The 14,654-nt window shown below is 38.4% G+C and overlaps 1 long non-coding RNA gene across 1 annotated transcript in view; it reads right to left on the bottom strand.

Moving 5' to 3' along the window:
- Window positions 1-14,234, bottom strand: part of LOC125693963 (uncharacterized) — a 64,852-nt gene extending 50,618 nt beyond the window's left edge. Inside the window, exon 1 of the long non-coding RNA XR_007377337.1 lies at window positions 14,165-14,234. This is a non-coding gene — a long non-coding RNA (uncharacterized LOC125693963). The remainder of the gene's footprint in view (window positions 1-14,164) is intronic.
- Between the last annotated feature and the right edge of the window lie 420 nt (window positions 14,235-14,654).

Raw genomic sequence — 14,654 nt, 5'->3', positions numbered from 1 at the left:
CTCCTTACATCTCTTTACACAAGATAATGCTACTTAATCACAAGGTTCTTCTCACATATCTAGAGATGCTCATTTTACTTTGTGACATTTCCCTCAGAAATGTGACCTTAGCAAGGCAGGTTCACACAAGAATGACTGCTTCTGTAACTGGATGATCTTCAAGTAGCTTTAATACCTTATCTGGTGGAAAAACAGGCTCTAAGTGGGGATTTTTGGGGGTGCTGGAAATAATAGAATCTTGCCTTTTTATCTGACAAGAGCACAACTAATGTCTCACTGTTACTGCTTGTATGAAAGAGACAGTAAATAGACAGCCACATCTAACAGGTGTCATTGCAAAGTAAAGCGTAAGGCAAATGACAGGATTTTAAAATAACTTGAGATTGATCTAAAGTCCTTCAATATTTGCAGTATTTTTAATTACGAAAATGTGATATAAGTTTAATTTTCTTCTTTAATATTTAAAATTTTAGGAAAAGTAGATTATGACTGAGTGAAAATGTTACAAAATGAAAAATACACTATTTTTGTTAAAAATTCAGCATTGATTTGTAGAAATTTATAGTTTAAATAAAAATCAGGAAATTGCTGAAAGCAACCACAGACTTACGGGCTGCAATAACTGCATAATAAATTTACGGAGTTAAATGTTACTAAAAAAAAAAAAAAAATCATGCTCATTTGTGTTCAAAAGCAGCATGAAAACTAAAATCAAGCGAATTTAAAGGGCAGAAATTGAAGACAACACAAACACTTCATGGCAACTACAGACAAACTATAACTCCAGATTTCTATTCCATTTCAAACAGCCAGACCAGAGGTCTGACACTGCATCTTTAGAGGCAAAGCATTTAAATATTTAACATATTTGACTGTAATTTCAGTCTTTTGAATCCATTATCAGTGTTCACAGTTTTATCATTATCTGAAGCATCCGCTACAGGGTTAGGACAGCATTTTCTTGCTGAAGGCTGACTAAGACTTCAGAGATTCTGGCTCTCAGCAGCAATGATAACAATGGAGTCTCTTGCATTGACAGCTTTGTGTTCACATAGACAAGCTTTGGTCCTTATCTCAGTTTTCTTCTACCCTCACTAAGATCATGCAAAAACTTTTGATTATTAGGTAATCAAATTACAAGGGTTTGTACATTATTTTTGATTTTTTTGTTTTTTAAATTTATTACATAGACTGAACAGAAGGACACAAAATTATTCTGCCTAATGTTTCAGATTTTTTAATTCAAATTTTGGAGCTATTTCATAGCTCCAAAGTGCACCTTCTTCTAACTTGAAATACTTCCTGAATCAGTGTTAACAAGACAAACAGCAACAGAGCATCACGGATCAATTTGCCTTATAGGTCATCAATCAGCAAAAAGTTTAATACTTAATGGCTTTTAAGAGTACACTTAGCCTTTACTTTTTGGAGCAACAACAAAAACCTATTTGTTACTGCATCAGGATTTGTGAATTTAAACCAAACCCTAAAGGTCTGATCCAAAGAATCTAATGCGAACTTCTCACTAATATTTTTTCAGCAGATTTCCCAGATACTGAGCCTAATGTTAAAGGTGTGCAGCATAAGCAGCTCTGAACTCATTTTCCTAAGTAGTAAATACAAAAATAATCAGAAAAGCTAACAACACAAATTAGTTGTGCACATGATCAAACAGGCCTGGAAGTTAATGAAAAACAGACATACTTTTTTTCAAAAAGTAAAGCTAGCCTAGATAGTACTGAGAACAGGGTCAGTCTGTACTGTAGTTTTCTTTCACTTGAAGTTTCCTTGCTGGAATACTGCATCAAGAAATAATGAATGACCTAAAGACAAGGGGATAGGTAAATACAGGGTTCCTAGAAAACCACAGAACAGACACTGGAAGAACTGGAAAGGAACTGCTTTGTTCCAAGACAGACATGAAACACAGCAAGATCTGTTGTGAAACAGGATGTCATGAAAGCTTCACTACTATGCCTCACTTTTGTGTATTACCGTATTATATTTTAGAAAAAAATGGATTTGAATATTTGGATATAGTACAGAAAATAACTATTAACCAAGTTATATGAACTTCTATAATTTAGACACTATCTCAAATTAGTATAGTTATTCCCACACCTTAACAGATTTTTATCAAGTATGTGAATCATCTTTTATTACTTTCAAAAAAACCCTATGTGCTACTTGAAAGAAGAACAAGGAAATTATCTTGATGCAATATAAAATTACAATCATCTTATCATTAGAAGAAATCAGTCTCTTCCTCTCCCTTTTTGCTGCTTGAACTTCCTATTTTGACATGTTATATATCTGTGTTATTGAACCAGTTGCAATAAAGAATGCGGATTACATGAGGGAAAACTGAAGCTTTCCCAAGGTTGAATGCAACTTACCTGATGGGCAGAAAACAGGCAGTCACAAGCTAATCGTGCAGTTATTAAAGCCATCACCAACAGCCACAGACTGCACTGTCCAATAAAAAAAAAAAACTGTAAGAATATCGATTACTTCTGGGACTGAAGTCTCTCATCGGTGCCATTCACTGTAAAAATATTTTGCCTAGGACTAAATATCTATTGAACTGTTTAAGATGGTAAGAAATTCCCTGCTTGCTCAGGTCCACGGTACATTTAGATTTCAGGTTTCATCAAAATATTAGCAGCTAATGAACACATTTGTCTTTCTACATTGATTCAGATATGCCTACTTACTTCTTACAAGCAAGTTATTTCATCTGTCATCTTCTAAAAGAATTACTCCCATTCAGAGTCTCTTATAGACAAAAAAAATAAAATCATCTGTTAAACCCTCAGGAAAGAGCTCAAACTCTATGACAATTTAGGAAAGCTAATGCAGATCTTGTACTTTTTCAAGGGAGCAAGATGGTATCATCAAAAGCAAGGAGGGACTGCTCTAACCATCAGCTACAGAAGAAAATGGTTATTCAAATCTACACAAGCACTCAGTGAAATGATAATTTCCTATTGACAGTTATTCTGAATCTGGTCTTGAAAATACAGGTTTGTTGAAGTAGTGATAAAATTAAGATCTTGCCACATAAATTCAGACTTCAGAGCCAACAGCATTTAATATTCAGAACAGACAAACAGGTCAACTTAACAGTGTAAATACCAGCAAGATGTCCATTCCTAATATTAGGGTTCATCAATTTAGGAGTTGCCAATACAGATTAGCCTTAATATTCTTAGAATGTGTGCAAAATTGCACAACTCAGGGAGATAAGCAGATGACTTTGTGCCCACTGTGGCAGTGAAAGCCTGGCTGCAGTCCACCACTAACAGGGCAGCAATTTAACTGCACCTACAGAACCTAAGGAACTACACAGTTTTCTCAATTGCCATTTAGTGGGATCACATTCTTCTCTGGAGGAAGCAACACTCTCAGGTGGCAGTGAGGGCTACCTTCCTGACTCAATTTCCTAAGCTCAGGTTAGCTCTATAGATATCAGCTGGTTTTGGTATCCACCGTGGACTCCTTCAGTTTGCATTTAACCCACACAAAAATTAATACTGACACATAACTGCCTTGCTAAGCACGGGGCACTGAAGCTACAGAATATACTTTTAAATCTTTGCATACATCTCAGAAAGGGAGGAAGACACCTAAAGACTCCTGTGAACACATTCTCTACTCACAGATGTGTGCTAAAATGCATCATAATTCCTTGCATTCATTTGTTCTTTCCTATTAAAGCTACATATCCAATAACCTTCATAAAACTTCACCTCACACGCTTGAATGTGCTGTGTATTTTTCCTTACAGAAATACATCTTTGAGGAAACATCACGTCTTTAAATACTAGGCTATATAATTTTTTTTGAACTTTAGAATGATAACTTAGTAAAGATCTTAATAAATTAGTGAAAGTGATAATTAGTCTTAGCTGCTCTGAAAGTATCTTACTTCCTTATATGTTCTCTTTGGCCAGGTTTAAATTACATTGTTACATGTGATTTATCACTGACAACTTCTCCACACCTAGAAAAAATAAGAGAGTCAGCTCTGAAGCTTTCTTCAAGCCCCTAAAATGGTCAACCAACCCCATTTAATCCTTCCAGAGAGGATTATAAGGTCAACCTAAGCCTAGAAACTTGCTGGGCTTACTGATAGAAAACCAAATCCACTCTTCCCATCTTCTCACTCCACAACCTCAGATTCTCTTTGCAATACGTATTTTTCTACCTCCAATATCCCTTCAACCAAGTAGCCAAGCTAATGCTACTGGCATTTTCTGAACTCTTGACAGAAGTTTAACAAGGTTTTTTCAGGGGAAAAAGGCCAGTTCAATGCAAACACTACCAAAAGGCAAGAAATAATGCTTGGCTTTAACACAGTTACTCTAATAATAACTTGGCAAAGACCACCATTTCATGCCTTCCAGATGGCATTTTCACGGTCAGAAAAACAGTTACAGTCTGTCCAGTGGCAGATGCCTTTCTTCTACAAAGACATACATGGCAAAAAACAAATGCTCCTGATCCAGAAAATTTCCCAGTGTAAGTACATTTCAGTTCCACGTGCTGTCACTATTTGCTAGTAGATCTTTTGAGCTCACAGGCTGACCTGATGTCTGTGCTTACTGTAAGTCATGTTGCCTGACGCAGTCTTTCATGCTGGCTGGAAGGCCATTTTTCCTTTCCTGAAGTCTTTTCAAATTTATTCTTTAGGACAGTGTATTACCCATTTCGATCTCATTTAAGCATTTACCCTGTTACTCATTTACCTAATTATCCCATTTAACAAGTCACATTTGACTAAATATGGTTAAAAAAAAAAAAAAAAACCACACCTAGGAAAGCACTGTCAGTTATCAGGTACACTTCCAGGCAATTGGAAGTTGCTGGACTTAGGCCATACTAATACCATTACAACAGCATTCTCATTAGCACATTTTCACTGTAGCAGTGGATGCTGTGCAAGCAGCCTGATGCTTCCTTTAAAACGCAGTCCTAGCTCTAGGAATCTCAGAAGGCACAAGGCAGCAAAGAGAAACAACCAGAAGTTCAACAGGGCCTCAGAGCTTCAGCAGCCTCATTGTGATCACAGTCTTACGGCCATGGCTATCACCACAGAGGGAAGCAGCAGAAACTCCTCCTGACAGTGAGGACCAGCAGGGTCAGAGTAACAAAGGTATACAGCTTTCAAACAGAACAGAGAGACGGGGACTGGTGCAGCAGTATTATACCTGGGTACTGGACATTCTAAAACTTGTTACAGATTTAAAGATAGCCTAAGAAGCCCTACAGTAGGGGGAACTCAGTTGCAACAATTTTGTATACACAGCTATCCCTCCTATGTCCTGAAACCAAGCTTTGGTTCAAGAACAAAGCATGACTAACAGACGACTTCTGTTCCCTCTTCACAGTGGAATCCCAAACTGACAGGTTCCACACACACCAGCAGCAGCCATGTTCTGCACTCGAACACCATGAAAGATAGCGTACCCTAAAGCACGGAAAGGTTCATTGCTTATTTTAAATGAGGGAAAGGCAGGCTTGCAGGGTTATTATGCAAGAAAAACAAGCTTCACATCAAGATAGGGAAACTAGCATTTTTTAATTCCTTAACTCCACTGCAGCTTTAGTAGGTACTGGAAACTACAGCTCAAGACTTTATTTAGCCTTACTGGTACTGTATTGAATCTTGCCACTGAGGTGGCAAGAAGCAAAATCAGACACACAGATGCTCATGCTCCAGAAAGAAAACCTGCCACTCTCCCCTATATGGATTTCAAAACAAGACTGATTTTGCAAGAATATCATGGAATGTAATCAGAGGTACTCCTGGGAAAACAGATGAGCCTTTGCTTGTGGAAATCAAATTTAACATATCTTCAGAACCCTCTAACTAATTGTAATTCCTAAAACTGTTTATTTTGAAAAGAACACGCACAACTGCCCCAGGCTGCCACTCCCACGACCCCATACTGCCATCCGGCACCCTGCTGCTCTCAACTGCAGTGGCATAAGGAAACAAAGGACCAGCTCTCAGAATCCAAGGCAAATTGACTTCACCTTTCATTCTTTTCTAAAGATGAGCAGATTCAGCAAGTGCTCCAAGCATACAGATGCAGTATGCCTTCTGCTGATCATTTCCAACAAGGTAAGAAACGGGCTGTGGATATCTAGAGAAATTTTTCACTCACCCAATCACACTATCACTGTTATTCTGCCACTTCCCACTTCTTGTATTTCTCAACCTCCCCTCAGCCTGTAACACTGTCAAACGCTGCCCCAGACAAGATACTGATCAGGCTATTACTCCTTTACCATCCTTCTGGTTTTGTGCGTATATACACCATCTGAACAGGTACAGGTTTGTGGACTATTAGCAGACCTGATCCCATGAAATAAAACTTTCAGTACAGATATCTTCTACATCTCCTCTGGATACATAAGTAAGAGAAACCAAAAAATTAAAAATATTTACCTGCCTTAGGCAGTAAAAATCCATACACCTTAATTATTTTCTGCTATTTTCAACTTATCTCTTTTCCTTTTGTCTGCTACACTATACTTCTATATTTTATAACTGGAAAAAATATAAAGCTTCACACTGGAAGGGAGGACTGTAAGTCATAGGGTGGCTTGGGTTGGAAGGGACCTTAACGTCCATTTAGATCCAAGCTTCTGCCATGAGCAGGGTTGCCACCCATCAGATCAGGCTTCCCAAAGCTTCATTCAGCTTGGCCTTGAATGCCTACAGGGATGGGGCATCTACAGCTTCTTTGGGCAACCTGTGCCAGTGCCTCACCACCCTCTGAGTAAAGAATTTTCTCCTAGCATTTCTTCTAAATCTCCCTTCTTCTAGTTTAAAACCATTTCTCCTTGTTCTATCAGTATCAGATCACATTAGAAGGTCTTTTTTTTTCTTTTTTTCTGTTTATAATTACTGGAAGGCCGCAAAAAGGTTTCCTCAGAGCCTTCTCTTCCCCATGCTAAACAAACCCAGCTTCCTCTGCTTCTCCTCATAGGAAAGCACTCACCTACCCAGGCAAGGCCTATGTTAGGTTAGTGTATCATCTATTCTGTTTTGTTGTTTTCTTTTTTCCTTTTCCAGTACTTTGATATTTTTGAAGAACACTGCCTTACTTCTGACACCCTCCCTTGACACTTGGCTACACTGAACTTCTTCACGTTTTCCTCAAGTCTTTGCTGAGGGATCTCTTCTCTGAGTCACACAGTGACTACACAAAGTCAACACACATGGTGCTCCCACTTATCTGACTGCATTGCACCACGGAGGTTTATGTCCCTCAATCCACTGCTGTCCTTCCTGTGATATTCTTGGCAGAATATCACACACTACACATCCGTTCTCTTCTTTTTGAAAAAAATGGTGGTACCATTTTCATTGCTGCTTGCTCATCTGGTAAAACAACCTTGCAGAATTGCAGGGCACTCTGTGGGAACTGTATTGCCCTTCGCAGCAACACACTACCATCACAAATGGACAATACCAATTGTTTGACTCTAAGTCTTCTTTTCTTTTTTTTGGTACAAACTTTTTCTTCTGCTTTAACTCTAGTTCATAACTTCTGAATTTGCTGTCAAATTTTTCTAGTCAATATATTATTGAAAAAAACACTGTAGAGTGGTCAGCTTAGTATTTCTCGTTTCAAGCAACAGCATTCTCAGTAAATAAAGAAGCAAAATAAATCTTTGAGATAAGTACAAGAGAAACTTTTAGTACTTTGAGATACTGATTCTTAGCTTTTACTAGAAGCTATAACATTTTAAGTCAGTTTAAATCATACTTGTGAGGGGGTTGTAGCAATGTCCCTATTAACCCCCATGTAAAAATCTTAGTTTTGTGACCTCTGCTTTGGTGCACAAGGACTTGGGCATGCATCATCCATGCCCTATTTGCAATCTTTTCTACTTTTTTTTTTTTCAGAAAAAAAAAAAAAAGATATTATCCAACACACATTGCACAACTTCCATCAGTACTGGCTTGTCATACACATTCCGTTTTACTGTAGTATTAAGGAGAACTTGTGCATGTCTCTTCTCATATAGGCCCTGCATTACATTAGGTTTTAAAACTGTTCCCAGCTGAGTAAATAGAAAAATCCTTCAAAACTGCACAAGCAGGTAATAAACAGAATAGTTTCCGGTGCCAAGCAGTAATGATCATCTTTAGTGGTTTTAGCTGGCGATTAAATAATGGCTGCAGACTGAACTTTTAATTTCATTTCACCACTATGACCAACTTTTATGCAAAAGTCTCACAATATTATATGATTTCCCTTCTCTCTCATCTCTTTTATATATTTCAATATGTTCCACACCATCAAGGAAGCCTTTCAACATAACTACGATTACAGCTGCTGAATGGTTTGCAGCTAACACCATGGATGATTTTCTGTGTTGCACTTTGAAAACGCACAATGTAAAACTTCACAGACCCAATGAGGAGCAATGTGAATAATGGCAGCTCTGCTGCAACCTACTACAGCCAGCTACTAAAACTGCAGAAAGCCAGGTGCAGATGTCAAGCATATGGCAACTCTCCGTTGTTCCCCACTCTGTACTTTTGTGCTCCAGCATTTGGCCTGGAGCATGCACAAAGCTCCCTAGGAAACAGACTGATCGCCTGCAATGGCACCAACACATTGGAAATCCTCTTCATGAAGACTAATGTCCTTTTAGAGCCTCCATACAGAACTCCAACCATTGTAAACAGCACAGTGAGGCTTAAGTGGGCACGGGAGTAGTTCTGAATATACATATATTTTTTTTAAATATAAAAAGAAGATTCCAAATCTAAATGGTTGCTAAATGAGGCAATAACTCAGAAAAGAAACAGAATACTGAGAACATCTTCATTAGATTATTAGATCTGAATCTGAAAAAAGATATTACTGCAAACTGACATTAACATTTCTCTTTCTCCTGTTTCAGCAGCAAAACTGTCATGTTATGCTGGCTTTGTCTCAGTCATACCTGTTTCTCAGTTTCGCCCACACACCAAGCACTTAGGATTTCTAATGAATCAAAATATCCATCATACATCCAAGTCACTGCATTTCGATTCAATTATTCTTAATTAATTATATTTTTAAAGAAATTACAGAGTACTACAAGCAAGCCAAATGCAATTTCATTTCATTCAGAGATTTTACTCTGAGTCAGCAGTATGAATCAACTCAAAGCTCATGAACTACTAGCTTCATGCAGCCAAACAGTAAACTGCTCCATTTTACACAATTTCCTTTTACAGAAATGCATTTTTTTTGCCCCTCAGATATGTATTTCTGTTGGTAATGTTTCTAGAGGAGTAAAAGGAGTTTCTGTATTAATTCCATATTTGTGGGTTTTGCAGCATAACACTGTCTCTCAAACACCACATTCTCCAAATTGGGAAAAAGAGGATGTGACGGATGGAGCACTCTCTGGATAAGGAATTGGCTGGATGAACCACAACTCTCAGAGCGTGACAATGGCTCAATGTCCAAGTGAAGACCAGTAACAAGTGGCATTCTTCAGGGATCAGTGTTATTTAACATCTTCAGAACAAGGGAAATGGCTTTGAACTGGAAGAGAGTAGGTTTAGACTAGAAATTAGGAAGAAATTATTTGCTCTGAGGGTGGTGATGCATTGGAACAGGTTGCCCAGCAAGGACGGGCTGGATGGGGCTTTGAGCAACCTGGTCTTGTGGAGGTGCCCCTGCCTATAGCAGGGGATTGGAAATGGATGATCTTAAAGGTCTCTCCCAACTCGAACCATTCTATGATTCTGGGATAAGTCTTAAAACACCAAAAACTCCTCCTGAAGAACAAGGAGGCAGCCAAGCCTGGCTCTTGGGGCAGCTGCCCAGCCACAGAGGGCACACAGTAAGGCCAGCCTCAGCACCACCTCCCCCAGCCACACTAGATGTGCTCTTATTTTGTTAGAAAAGCATAAGGACTAAGAATCTATTTCCATACAAAGTAAATAATCTGGTCTGGACCACACTGTTTCACTTTATACATAAGGACTAATAAGACTCTCAAACATCTTCCAATAGATCATCACATTCAAAACACACACTTCAAAACTGAGAAATATTTCTTTTGGGGGAATCGCCTGTAAAATAAAATCAGAGATGTATTTTTGAAGTGTGCAATTATGCATTTTAGTTTTCCAATCAAACATAAAAAAAGTAATAATTCCTCACACACATATAAGAAATGAGGTCCTCAAATGTCTCCTTCGTTATTAGGTGAACATGACAGATTCAGAGTTTATTCAAAAGATAGGGAAATGTGGGATTTTATGGACATGGTAGGAAGACACTGGGAGCAGGCTTCCCTGCACAGGCTCTGAGCTACATGTCTCCAACATAGGATTCCTTACTCAAGCTTTGTTTTCCTCGTGTGCAGTCAAATCATTTTGGAGACTACTAGTCTAAACAGGAAGTTAAATCAATAAACTTCATCTCATTTTAGCAATTCCCCTCAGCATTGTAGAACTCTTTCAAAGAATAAACAAGTGAAGACCAGCAGGTCACTCAACGGGGAAATGGAAAAACTAATGGCTGTAGGGTGTGATCTGTATGGGAAAAAAAAAAAAGTTTACAAAAGAAATCACATTATTTTTTCCCCTACAGGCATATTTTGCTAAGCAATAACTTCATGTACCATACTTAGACTTTTCTAAAATGTCCCCCACACGCACTGAATGAGCTCTACTAAAGGATAATACTTTTAATCTGAAGTAAACGTCAGATGTCAGAAATTCTGTAACTTATGATGTACATTCCAGTTTTTTTTTTCAGCTCTTTATAAAGACAAAAGTTGTTCCACTCTTTGAAGTAAACTTGCTTGAGTAAAATCCATAAAGCTAACTTTCTATTAATACAAATAAGGTCAATACCCACTGTTTTAATCAATTTTTTCTGAAATTGCTTGGGAAAAAAAAAAAAAAAAAAAAAAAAAAAAAGAAGATCAGTAGTGAGAATAAAGGCTTTTCTTCCTAGCATGCCTCATGAGGAACCAAAGCAAGACAAAAATCAAACATTTCTAACATGGTTAATACAAATTTCAGCTTCTTCAGTCACAACCACTGTCTATTATGTTATTAAATATACCAGGTTTGCTGTTTATCACAGTACCTTCATGCCATTTTTTAAAACGCAGCACAGTGCTTACCTGACTTCCTTAATTGTACTCATAGGGCAGGTCTGATGACTGCCCTGTACCGTGAGCTAGAGATCATTCTGTGGAATCATTTTTGAATTTGAACTTCCCAGTGCTACAGAAGATGAGAAGATGATTAAAAGAAATAAAATAGAGCCCTTCTATCACTTTAAACAGACATTATCTGCAGTAATTAGACTCATTTTTTAAAGGGCAACTATAAAAACCCTTTCAAAGAAAAATCAATTTCTTGGACTGCTGTATGACCACAACTGACATCTGATGCGATTTCATTTTCTGCGTGTCACAAGCTATTATTTCTTTCACTGGGTCCTCCAATAGATTTTTTGGGGATGCCCTTTAGGCTTAATTCATGCATTCATACATTGATCATTAGCTCATTTCTATAAAAAGCCTAGTATAAAGCATTCCACAAAATGTATTTTGTAATCGTTCAGTGCTTCACACAAATTCAGTTGAGTAATTTGAATAGATTGCTTGACTGCAGATATCCAATTTATGTTTTCATTATATAGAAATGAGCTGCTTGATTATTAATAAAAAAGCTTCCATTCACACATCCCATATCTGCCAAACTCTGCAGAAACCTGAAACACCGCACTTCTGCCTGAAATCACATGGGATACTGATTGACTTGATGGAACATTCTAGAATAATGGGCTGCTACAGTAGTCGATAACTTCAGTAATTGAGCTGCTACGTCCACTGTATACATAGGAGGAAAAAAATCCCTTAGAAACGTGTTTTTGTCAAATAACACTTAGAGGCAGAGAGGTTCATGTGTCTAAGTTGTATAGAAACAGTAAGAATTGCTTTCAGTATGATACTCCAGTGTAAAATGTGCACCCTTAATACACTGCTTACTTGGCAGGGATTAAGTTTTTAGCAATATTTCTTTTTGTATAAAAACAAGCTGCTGGTCTCTGCCACGCTGCACTGTGACAGGAAGCAGTGCCACATCACATCTCAGCACACAAGCCACTCTCAGAACAAGTCTCCCTACCAGGGAAGTGTCAGGGCAGCAGCTGTTACCAGACCCTGCAAAAGGAGGAAGACAGGAACACAGTGCCAGCCTTCACCATCCACAGATCGACTGGTGAGAATCAAATCCATTGTTTCTCACCTTGGAAGATAAGTGCTACAGCATAACCTATTTTTTTTTAAGGTGCTCAGAGATTGCAGTGCAACATCAGCATTTACAGATCATTTCCATCTAAACAAATCCTGTTTTGTGAATCATGTTTTGTTCGAACACAGTATTAACAGGCAGAGGAAGTTTTTCCTAGGCATTACTAACCTAACATGGTCCTGGCAAACAGAGAAAAACAACCACCTCAATGTCCCTTCTGCAGCCCTTCCATACCCAGGTGCGAGCCAAAGCATAACAACCCTGAAAATCACCCGATTGCTCAAGATCCCCTGGGAACTGGCAGAGCAGGAGTATCACAGCATTTCTGACACAATCTAGGTTCAAGCAGAATTTTTTTGTCCTAAGAGACATAGTGTTTTTCATGTTAGCACTCAATCTCAATGTTGTTTGGCTTCCCCTCTCTCCTCTGGTGGCATGTAAATTACATGTCAGAATAACATCCTGCATTAAGCTCTGTGACCAATTCTTAAAAGGCTACTTTATTTATAAAAAAGGGTGGTCCGCAAAGCTGACACCTTTCTTTGTCAAGAATTTATGAACTACCTTTAAGCACCATTGAGCCTGATACATGGGTCACTTGCAAATCAGTTTTTCTTGCTGAATTATTACACTATTAACTCCAGAGCTTTCTCAGCTTTACAAAGTGCACTTTCACAATGTGTGTAGAGGATGAATAGCCTCAGTAAATTCCATTAGACAAAGGAACAATGAGGATAGCATATTGCTGACTTCAGGATAACGAAAGCAACACTGGATTTCAGCCTGTTTTGACGTGACTAACATTGTGTTCTCATCTCTTGAGATAAATGGTTTTCAAGCTCTCATCTTCTAGAAGCATATACAAGAAAAGGATTCCAGGAGATGAAACAAGATTTTATTATTATTTATTACAGTAGCATCCATTTGTTCTATCATATAAAGTCTCATCATGCCTGATGTTTGATAAGCATAGGATATTCCCTGTCTCAGACAGTCTGCTTTACAAAAGCACACAGGACAGCCACAAGGAAGCATCAGAGCCCCTTTAGCACACTGGGAGCCACATCATAGATTGCGTCTTTGCCAAACTTTAATCACTTGCCCAAGAGTTGTGGTAGGTCCAAATAAGCACCTTTAGCCATATTCCTATAAAGCAGTCTCTTTTAGATGATATGCACCCATCTCAGACCCACATTTCATTAGAAATATCTTGCATTCTAGCTGTTTGAGAAGTCAACTCTTACATTCCAGGTTTAGGACTTCACACTGCAGTACGCACATTGTAAAGTCACTGCCATCTGGTAAAACAGGCTTAAATATGGACATTTTCATTTTCTCTAGGTACCTATTTTAGTTCTCATTGTGTCAAGAGCTGCTTACACATACCTGGCAACATTCCTTAATACCATGCTGAAAATAAAAAGCTAACAGAAAACTAACAGTTTCAGATCCAGCACAGACCACGATCAGAGAGATTTCAGCCAACTATTTTCATATTTCAGGATCTGCTTACAAAGTTCATTAAGCTACATTAATGGAAACTTTCTAACAGATGTAAGCTGTTCCTACTCTTTAATCAACACATCTTTGACACAACAATCCTCAGTAATCATCTCAGACATGTGCCCTAAACAACATAAAGAAAGATTCTTCATAAATCAAGCAAGCTTCTTTTATTTTTTTCCCTCTCCTTCTCCTCCTGCAAGCTTAAAATTAAAAAAACTGGAGCATTTGGAAAAACTCAAGAACCATAGCATCCCACTCACAAAGAAGCACGATTGGTTCGGACAGGCTTTTGGCAATAACAGGAGTTATAGAGTACTTGCAGGTAGGCTAAGAACCACATACAAAAAGAAGGGACAAACTTACCCAAGTAGTGAAGGGACACTCCAACTATACAGCACTCCTCTTCTGGAAGCAGTCCAAGAGACACTCCTACCTCCATGGATTGCCTTTATATGAGTCCATGGTGCCTCCCCCCAGGTATACCCCTTCTGATCACCTGGGGAGCACAGATGCAAACAATCTGCCTGTACTCCCTGGGCCAGCCGCACCCCTTCACCAGGTGCTCAATCACCAGTTCAAGCCATCACCTAACAGTTCCTCTACACATGGTGAAGAGCTCCATAGTATGAAGGCAAAGGAGACACATGGTGAAGAGCTCCATAGTATGAAGGCAAAGAAGCTAGGAAAAGTTGTCCTCAAGGCAAAATACCCAAAGTATAGCAGGCATTTTCCTTATAAAATGTGTTTCTCAAGATGTACCCAACAACTAGCTGGCCATAATAATTATATAAGTGTCTAAATTAAGTAAGGAGAAAAGGACATATTTGCTTATAATAATTCTTAACCTTCACAA

This window comes from Lagopus muta, chromosome 5 (genome assembly GCF_023343835.1).
Source record: "Lagopus muta isolate bLagMut1 chromosome 5, bLagMut1 primary, whole genome shotgun sequence".
Lineage (NCBI taxonomy): Eukaryota > Metazoa > Chordata > Aves > Galliformes > Phasianidae > Lagopus > Lagopus muta.
This window is presented reverse-complemented; position numbering and strand designations above follow the sequence as displayed.